Source organism: Lissotriton vulgaris, chromosome 7 (genome assembly GCF_964263255.1).
Source record: "Lissotriton vulgaris chromosome 7, aLisVul1.2, whole genome shotgun sequence".
In the NCBI taxonomy this organism is placed as follows: Eukaryota; Metazoa; Chordata; class Amphibia; order Caudata; family Salamandridae; genus Lissotriton; species Lissotriton vulgaris.
In genome coordinates, this window is record NC_141695.1 from 613,152,442 (window position 1) to 613,161,812 (window position 9,371).

The 9,371-nt window shown below is 49.6% G+C and overlaps 1 pseudogene; it reads right to left on the reverse strand.

Annotated features, from left to right (window-relative positions):
* Positions 1–256: 256 nt before the first annotated feature.
* Positions 257–891, reverse strand: LOC147702119 (uncharacterized; annotated as a pseudogene).
* Between the last annotated feature and the right edge of the window lie 8,480 nt (positions 892–9,371).

The window sequence follows — 9,371 nt, forward strand, 5'->3', positions numbered from 1 at the left end:
CTGAGTTCCCCACGCCAGGTGCAACCCACCTGCGCCCTCTGAGTGGTGGGCCCCAACCCTCGAGTCCTTGTCCGCCATTTCCAAGGGCCCACCCCTCGGCCACCAGGCTGCCCAGGATCCCAGGAGGCTCGTACCTATTGCCCTAGCCTCCCCAGCCGGTGGCCTCCATTTCCCTGCGGAGAGCTTACCGTCTCTCCCCTCAGGGCTGGCTTAGGGAGTGTGCAAGGCGGACTCCCGTCCATTGTGTAAGTGTATGTCAATGGTCCAATGTCTCATTACCGCCACAAGGGGGACTAGGGCCCACAGGTCCGTCGCCCTTCCCCCCTTCAAGCAAATTCTGCACAAAGGACCAAATTCCCCTGATCCATGTGTCCGTGCCTATGTCCGACAAATGAACTCCATCTTGGTGAAACATTGCAGCTCCGGAAATCATTTTGTGTGGGAGGTGGACCAAGCGACCCTTCACTGAGCACAACTTAGCCAACTTCCCATTCAGATGTCTGACCAACACATTCAAAACCCTAGCCAGGATTCCATTGCCCCAAGATTGTCGTGGGATCATGCAAGACCATGCGATCCTGGCCTGTGGAAAGGTCCTCCCCAGCCATGCAAATTCTGTGAGCAGCGCCTCTTTAACTGCCAAGCGTCCACGATCTACCATGTCGTTGCCGCCCAGGTGGATGATGATCAGGTCCGGGGACTTCTGTCCCTCGCGTTCTTTAATCTCCTCAACGAGCTACCGCAGATGCCGAATACGCATTCCTCCCACTCCTTGCCACAAGAATTCAGGCCCTCCAAGCCAGGTGGTTTCCGCACTCGCCGCTGTTGCAACCGCACCACCGCGCGCCGAACGAACGAGTGTCCCAATACCCACACCACCTTTCTCGGCATACTAGTAATCGGAGAAGAAATAGAAAAGTCAGGCATAGTCAAAATTATCATGTCATAGCAACTCAGGCCTTACGTATCGTTTGAAACATTCGGACGACCAACGCCCCACCTTTTTTACTGCAGAAGAAGACAGTCCTGCCCCTGCTGCTAGTGTCGCTGCCCCTATCCTAAAGGAATGAGATGAATAACCAGAATCCCCCAGTCCCACCTCTACCAGGGGCCTCCGCAGCACAGCCTTAAACTGGTACTGCGACACACAGTCTCCTTGCTCATGAATGAATAGGGCCGGCCCCTCCCCCTCGGGCGGATGACTAAGTATGCCTGCATACAGGCGACCGGGCAAATAGGTGCCGCAGGCGCGGGGCTCAGATGTATCACCGCCCCTTTGCCTGACTGGTCAGTCTTAGATTTCCTCAGGACCACCACCAATTCCCTGGTGGAATTCCTGGTGTCCTCAAACTGAATCCCCCCATCCAGATCACTTCTAGCAGTTCCCACAATCTCTCCCAGGCGAAAAGCCCCATAAAAAGCCAAAGAATACACTGCTGAGAATAGCGTGCTCTCAAATGCCAAAGTGTATATCCTAGGAAGGACCCCCAAGATGCTGCCCAGGATCCTAATGTCTAAAGGACGTCTACTATCCCGCCTAGGGCCCTCTAACTTAGCCCACCCTGACAGAGCCTTCCTCACAACAAATGATGCCCCAGGGTCGTGCGCACCCGCCAACCTAGCGAAAAAACCTACCGCTGACACATTGGCCCTAGCGTAAGAGAGTGGCCTGCCTAGATCCGTGAGTTCTTGGAGGAAGAAGTACATTGCCTGATCTGAAAACAAATTTGCAATACCCGACTTTTGCACTACTGTCCTGTAAGACAAAAAATTCTGCTGATATGCTTTCCGAGTGCGTTCACTCAATGAGGCGCCTACCAGACCCTCTAATGCAGGGCTCCAATCCTCCACAGTGAGGGTGGAAACCCTGTCATCTGGTCCTCCGCCTCGCGGTGATATCTCCGGAAGTCCTGCAACTTGGAAAGAGACAAAGCATCAGCAGCATGATTATCTACCCCGGGAATGTGTGCTGCCCTGAACAGCAAATTCAGTCTTAAACATATTAACACCAAGCACTTCAGTAACCTCAGAACATGCCTACATATAGCACTCTGCCTGTTAATGGCCTCCCCTACTGCCATGTTATCTGACCAAAATATGACTGACCTATTCCTGAATTGCTCCGCCCATATGGTTACTGCCACCAGGATTGGGAATAATTCCAGAAAGGCTATGTTTCTGGTCAGGCCATTCTCATGCCACTCCTTTGGCCACTCGACACCACACCACTGAGGACCAAGAATTGCCCCAAAACCAATGCTGCCTGCTGCATCAGTGAACAGGCCCAGTTCTGTGTTGGACACCGATGGCGCCGGCCACACAACAGCGCCATTAAAATGTTCCAAGAAATCCCGCCACACTCTTAGGTCCTTCCTCACCTCAGCCTGGAGGCGCACCCGGTGGTGCTTCTGTGTTAAGCCCACCATGGCCCTAGCTATTGATCTCGAAAAGGGGCGGCCCATTGGGATAATCCTGAGGGCGAAGTTCAGCTGGCCTACCAATACCTGCAATTGGTGTAGAGTTACTTTGGCACTGGCCAATGCAGAATCAATTGCTCGGGAGAAGGCCTGTACCTTGTCTAGCGGCAACTTACACTCACCTGCCACCCTGTCAATTTCAATGCCCAAAAAGGGCATGCATGTCTCAGGACCCACTGTCTTTCCCGGGGCCAAAGGTATCTGAAACTCCTTGAACATGGCCACTAACTGCTCTAACGCCTGCGCACATGCAGCTGACGCTGCAGGACCCATGACCATGAAATCATCCAAATAATGTACCACATCTTTGCACCCAGTCCTGTGAGAAAACAACCATTGGAGCATGGAACTAAACGTTTCAAAGTACTTACAAGACACAGCGCACCCCATCGGCATGCACCTGTCATAATAAAACTGCTGATTTAGCTGAAAACAACAAATTGTAATCTTCAGGGTGAACTGGCAAAAGGCGAAATGCTGATTCTATGTCTGTTTTGGCCATCATTGCTTCGGGTCCCAAGTCCCTCAATTTATTCAGGGCAGCGTCGAATGAGGAGTATGTCACTGAACACAAGGTTGGGTCAATCGCATCATTTAGTGAGGCCCCTTTTGGCGCTGACAAATTATGAATCATTCTAAACTGGCCCGGTTCCTTCTAGGGTACAACCCCCAGGGGGGAACACACATAACCAGGAAGTGGCGGGCCGGAAAAGGGCCCGCAACACGCCCCATCCCTAGTTCCTTCTCTACTTTCAATTCCACCACCTTAGGCTGCAGTCGAGCAGACAGTAAGTTTTTACAATACTCTACAGGGGGAACCCCTTGTGCCGAGATGCGAAAACCCTCTGAAAACCCAAAATACAGTAGTTTGGCTGCTGACCGGTCTGGGTATTGATTCAGCCAATAAATCAGTTTCCCTATATCAACAGGAGTAGGCAGCTTAGGCTGGGGAGGCTTAATCTCCCTGCCCCCTCCTCCTTTTTCTTTGGACTTTTTGATACATTTGAACTCAGGGTGGGAGGGGTGCTCGCAGAAGGAGCACGCATGCTTGAATTTGCACTGACCTGTGGGCCAAGTACAAACTTTTTTGTTGAAGGCCCAGCACGTACCCCTCTTCTCCTCAGGTCCTCCCTGGGATGGCCGGAGGGCTGCCTATTAGACTGGAACTCACCAGATCTCCCATTCACGCTCTCTAGCCAAACGTTAACTTCCACCTGATCCTACCCCATCTCTGGGTCCTGAACCTTTTCCCACCTGAAGTCTCTATCATAATCTAGCCATGCAGTACCACCATGCGTTGTGTGTGCTTTTAGAATCTTATGCATGTAATATACCAATGACGCAGCCCACTCAGGCTTTTTCTCAATGATGACCGTCATGAACACTTGAAAGCCAAAGAGCCAATTTGTGATGGACTCCTCAACCTTCGGTCTCCTGTCCTTAAAAGAGCTGTCCTTCCCCTCTTTTTCTTTGCTTTCTACCTCCCAGCGTTTTGGCCTAATTAAAGAGAACATATCAATGTATTCTCCTTTCCAGATATTTTCTTTCACCTCAGGTGTTACATGCGTCGCCAACCTACCCGGTTTGGACAGTACATAGCCCTGAAACCCCCCCACCTTAGCCACCCCTTCTGACTCCCTGCCAGTGCCTTCAGGCTTAACTCCTGAAGATTCAGGTGCTTTTTGCAGGGTTGGGGCCACATGTTGAGCTGCTGGTGGATTGCTGCCCTGCGCCTTGACCAGGATGGCTAACTGCCTGCTAATTTCGCTGAGCGCTCCGCCCTCTGGAATCCCTGGCGCCCACGGAGCCACAGCCGCTGTGGTCCCAAGGGGAGGAGGGGGAGACACCACCACTGGCGATGCTCCTACCCCCTCAGTTTCCCGGGGTCTCGGCCCCGGCTTCAATGCCCTCAGGGCACTCAAAATATCCGCTGCTGTGCCCCCTGGACTAGCGTCTAATGGCTGCGCTACGGGTGTGAGGTGGGGTTATTAACCACTACAGGACTGCTGCCCTTATTTGCATTGGAGGTGGCAGGGCTAGGGACCAGTGCTGACAATGCCCCCTGGATTTCTGCCAAAATAGCCCCCATCTCATCATTCGGTGTGGGCCCCACCGGAGTAGTAGGGCTGCTGCTGTGCGGTACCACAGGCACCTGGGGCGGCACGGGGGTGGAACAATATGGATCACTGTTTCGAGAGGAACACCTGTAGGGGGGCGCCTGTCCTGATCTGGTTTGCCCATCCCCCTCTTATTCTTGCTCTTCCTTCCATGCTGCTGAACCTTAGGTTTTTTAACTAGGGGCGGGAAGGCCGCTTTTGGGGGCACACCTTGCCTGCGGGCCGGTCTACTACGACCTGTGGCTCTTCCTCTGGTTCGGGAGGCTGTCCCCCAGCTTCCTCATCGCTGCTGCTCTCATCCCTACTGAGCTTCGCAAGCACCAATTTTAGCAACTGCGCTATTTCAGGATCTTTATCCTTGAGCTTATAACTTTGGCCCTTTGCCGGCATGCTGCCCTCGCACGCCTGCCGATGCTCACCAACACCGGGCCCCCCGAGTCACTGCCTAGATTGCCCTTAGCCCCCGCTCCCTTGCCCCGCCCTTGCTGCTCCCACCTGGCGCTGCGTGGGCCGGGGGCCAGGCCCTAAATGCGCGCTTGTCCAGCCTCGCGCTTGGTAGGCCACCGCTAAATCTGCACACATTAATAGGACGGCCCAGCGATAGAAAGGGAGTGACACCTCCGGCCATTGGTAAAAGGGAGGTAATAAAGTCCCATCGACCTCCAGAAAGGCCGCTCAGGCCTCCACTAGGCAGCTGGCGGCATTCGAACAGCACAGACAACACCCAAATCGACCCCCAGGCTGCCCACAAAATGCAGCCAACAGCTTGAACTTAGATAACAGCCCCTCGGCCATTGCCCGAGTGCCTGACTTAGCAATCAGACCCTGCCGAAAGTCCTTGGATACATTGCCTTGTAGTGAGTGCAAATGTTATAGTGGAAGAGATGAGAAATGTTTGCTATAAACCCTTCTCCTTCTAAGGTCTTCATTATGAGCGGCCCAGTAAACTTCTAGAGTTACCGGTACCAGTGTGCTGGGAACTTAGGGGATGCGCCTTATTAAGAGTTGGACACTGAGGATCCAATAAGAAATTTGAAATTTCCTATGAATTGGTAATTCTGGGTCTGATTCCCATGGTAAATCCTCCTTTTAGGACAGATTTCGACCTGGAAATTTTGGTTGCTAAACTGTGTGAAATTTAAGCGATCTGCAATGTTTCTGTAGAGATCATAAAACCGATAGGTCTGTATCTGCTGGTACCGGCCCCATCGAATTAAGAGGCCACTCATAATGATGGCCTAAGTTTGTCGGGAAGAGGGTAACGTAGCCCCATGTACCAAACAATAAATGGATGAAGATGCCAACAGAATCCTGCCTAATTCAAGTTATCTGCTTCAACCTGCCACAGACTTAAAAAAATAATAATAAAGATGACAAGTCGCAGTCCAGGAACCACTGCAAGTTTACTGACCTGCATGTATAGTATTATAGTGTAATTGCATTTATATAGCGCTTACTACCCCTGACGAGGCGTCAAAGCACTTTTTCGTCAAGTAGCACGCTACTCCGGAACCCATAAAGGATTAGTGTGAGTCATCGGTAGTTCATCACACAGCTTCTCCAATTCGGATGATCCTAACACAGGGATATACTATGATTGGTTGAAAGGAAGTTGGCTGAAACACCAGAAATGATTTCAACCAATCACAGTAGGTCCCTTTTATGGTATGATTCAGTTTGGCTGGCAGTCAATATGAAAAGCTGTGGGTAGCCCACGTCTCCAGAGCAAGGCCAGACTGGCAAACACGCCAACAGACCCGATTACCGCGTGACACTCCTGATTTTTAAGCCCAAAACAGCTTTTTTGTAGCTGTCTCCCACCTGAAATTGGGTCTGTTACAATGTTGTTAAATAAGAAAAATACATGTACTTGACTTTTCCCCCCAAATGTTTCGACTTTGCAGTTTAAAAATATTGGCATATATGGACTGGCCGTACCGGTCGTTTCCCAAAGATGCTGGAGAATTGTAGGGCCACCTTTGTTACAAGGGGCAGGTTTTGCAGCAGTGCTGCAATATCAGCCCCCTGTTAGAAAATCAGCAGGCCTGGCCAGCATAGTCACTCACTTCTCATTCTCGCTGCATAGTTCCCTGTATATTCAGCTGTTTTCAGAGAGCAATAAAAGTGTCAAGATAAATATCTCTGGTGATTAATCTTCCTATTGGAGAGAGATCAGAGATTTGCCTATTGTCAGTTTTGACTAATCTAAAGTAGCACAGAGGGTTTAAGTTGCCTTCTGCACATAATGTGAACCATGCATATTATATGTGCATAGCTCAGTGGATTACTGCTTTTGTCATAGAGATCCTTTAGTTGCTTGCAATTCATAATTTAAAATTGTAATCTAGTACAGTGAGCTATGAACTGCCACCAAAGATCTGCGTGCAAACTGCATGGTATAGATTAGAAAGCTGTATTTTTACCCCAGTCTTTTATTATCCTAATGCTGCTAAATTTTGTGTTTGATTGAGTAGAAATACATTCTTATTAGTACATCCAACCCCAACCAATGCGTTATGTTTTGAATTCTAAGTTTGTGCTTCTCCAGACCAAGCACTCTTGAAAAATGCCTACCAGTATGGATGACATGTGAATCCTACATCTTGTATTCCCTGTAGTCTTATGTAACATTTTCTATGCACTGATTTACACACAAAAAAACAGAAAAGGGAGTGCTACCAAAATAATCCATGGGGCATTGAAATAATATCCATATTAGGAACGAAAAGTAACTTCCATAAAAACTAAGCCTGCAACAATTGGTTTTGTCGGGATTTCAATTGCTTAGAGTATTCAAGGAGCAAAACCTTATTTACAACACATATACCAATCATTTGTGAAAAAATGAAATAACACACACCAAAATTAGAATTCAGTAATGTATTCAAAAATAAGTATCAAATACTAATGGCTGTAACAATTTACAAATTCAATTGCAGTAAGGAATAAGTGACTGTGGTTAAATAAGTGACATTTAGTGATTGGTGATATTGACAGTACTCTATAACACTATATACAAGACAAATAATCATGTGATAAAAAAGAGGGAAAAAACGGGGTTTGTTTGTCCTTATTAGTTTTGCACATATGCTACCGGATCCATTGATAAGATAAACTGTGATCATGAGCGCAGTGCGGACATATGTGACAAGTCGACGTTTTGACCATGTGAGTAGCGCAAATGTAAAATGCGTCAAGACGGGTCTTCTTCAGGACTGGAGGGGGGAGTAGACAGCCTATAGGTTTAATTAAAGAGCTTGATAAGGTGTGTGATAAAAAACAGAAATACAATGTAACTGTTTGGCTTCCAGAGTTAAGCTTGACAATATGCAGATGCCTTGGTAGATCAAATCAGGTCTCCACCAGCCGGTTGGAGCCTAAGAGAAAGTGACAGGGGCTAATTCAGTAAATTGCAGTATTGCTATTTTCCATTATACACGGTGTCTGCAAGAAATACGACATACCTCAATTGTTTTTTCACTCGACTTCCACCCGTCGGTTGGAGTCTTGTGATTTGTTGTGTGTTATCATTTAGTGTCAATACACTTGAAAGTCCTACTCATGTAGTTGCCTAAATGTTTTCCAATGTTATGCAAGATTTATGCGTAAAACACCTTGTTTATTTATTAATGACACAGAACGCTCCTCATGATATGGGTTTAAACAACCAACAGCACATTTGTTTCTGAGAACACTATCAACCTGCTGCTCCTTGCATGCACGTCACTTAGTGCCAATATCGACCCACACACCAACCCCCCAATTAACATGTTGTATATCAATAAATAAACAGACAAGACAACTTGTTGTTGGGAAAAAGTAGCTGCTGGTTTATTAGCATACTTATGCTAAAACATGGTGGGTTAACTTACAGATGATCCAAAGGCAAGCCGCCCCTCACAGCTTGCCACCTGATAGGCCAAGTAGCCCGCGGCCTTGGCCAGACGGTGCTTAGCGGTTGTGGTGAGAGGATAGCCCCTCCCCTGTCCGGTGAACCATTGGTCCACCCTCTAGCTCACACCCCCCCCCCCCCTACGAGGGGTGGAGCGTTCAATCGAACCTCGGTTGTCCAGGTAACCAACCGCCCGTAGGATAACGGGGTGCCGTCGCACCCCCAGGGTCCACCGCACAGATCTACCGGGGATATTGGGCCTCAGCACCCTTTGTGCTTCAGCATAGGGTACTCCTGAGTACCTTTCACCTCTGGATCATCCTGTAACTCCTCCTGCAACACAAATAACAAATATTACAAACATAGCACCCCTACCCCCGCCCCCTGAGATGTAGGGTAAGCGGCAGGGAGGGCAACATCGAGGGCAGTAGGAGACGACAAAGAGGCCGCTCCGAGGGAGGGGGGAGCCTAAATACCCCGACCCTGGCAAAACCGGCCCTGGCAAATTGCTCGGCCGGCCCCCCCTCCCCACTCGGGGGCGGGAGGGGGGGGTTGGAGGTGCCGCCGAGCGCTTTGCTAGGGCCGGTTTTCAGGCCGATTTTGTTGCAGGGCCGATTATGCAGCTATGCTGCAAAAACGGCCCTGTAACAAAATCGGCCACCAGGGGCCCCAAACCGGCCCCCACCCGTGCGGCGCACCGGGGGATTGCCCGGTGCCCGCAATGGCCAGTCCGGGCCTGGGCCCATCGTTTGTGTATCTTTTGCTTTCTCTCCCTAAGTGCGATGGGTATGTCAAGACATGGATCACTGTGCCACAGGATTCAAGTTAGCCTGGCTGATGAGGGGTGATATCCCGAAACTAGCCTTAGGATGCTTGTTCCCGTCC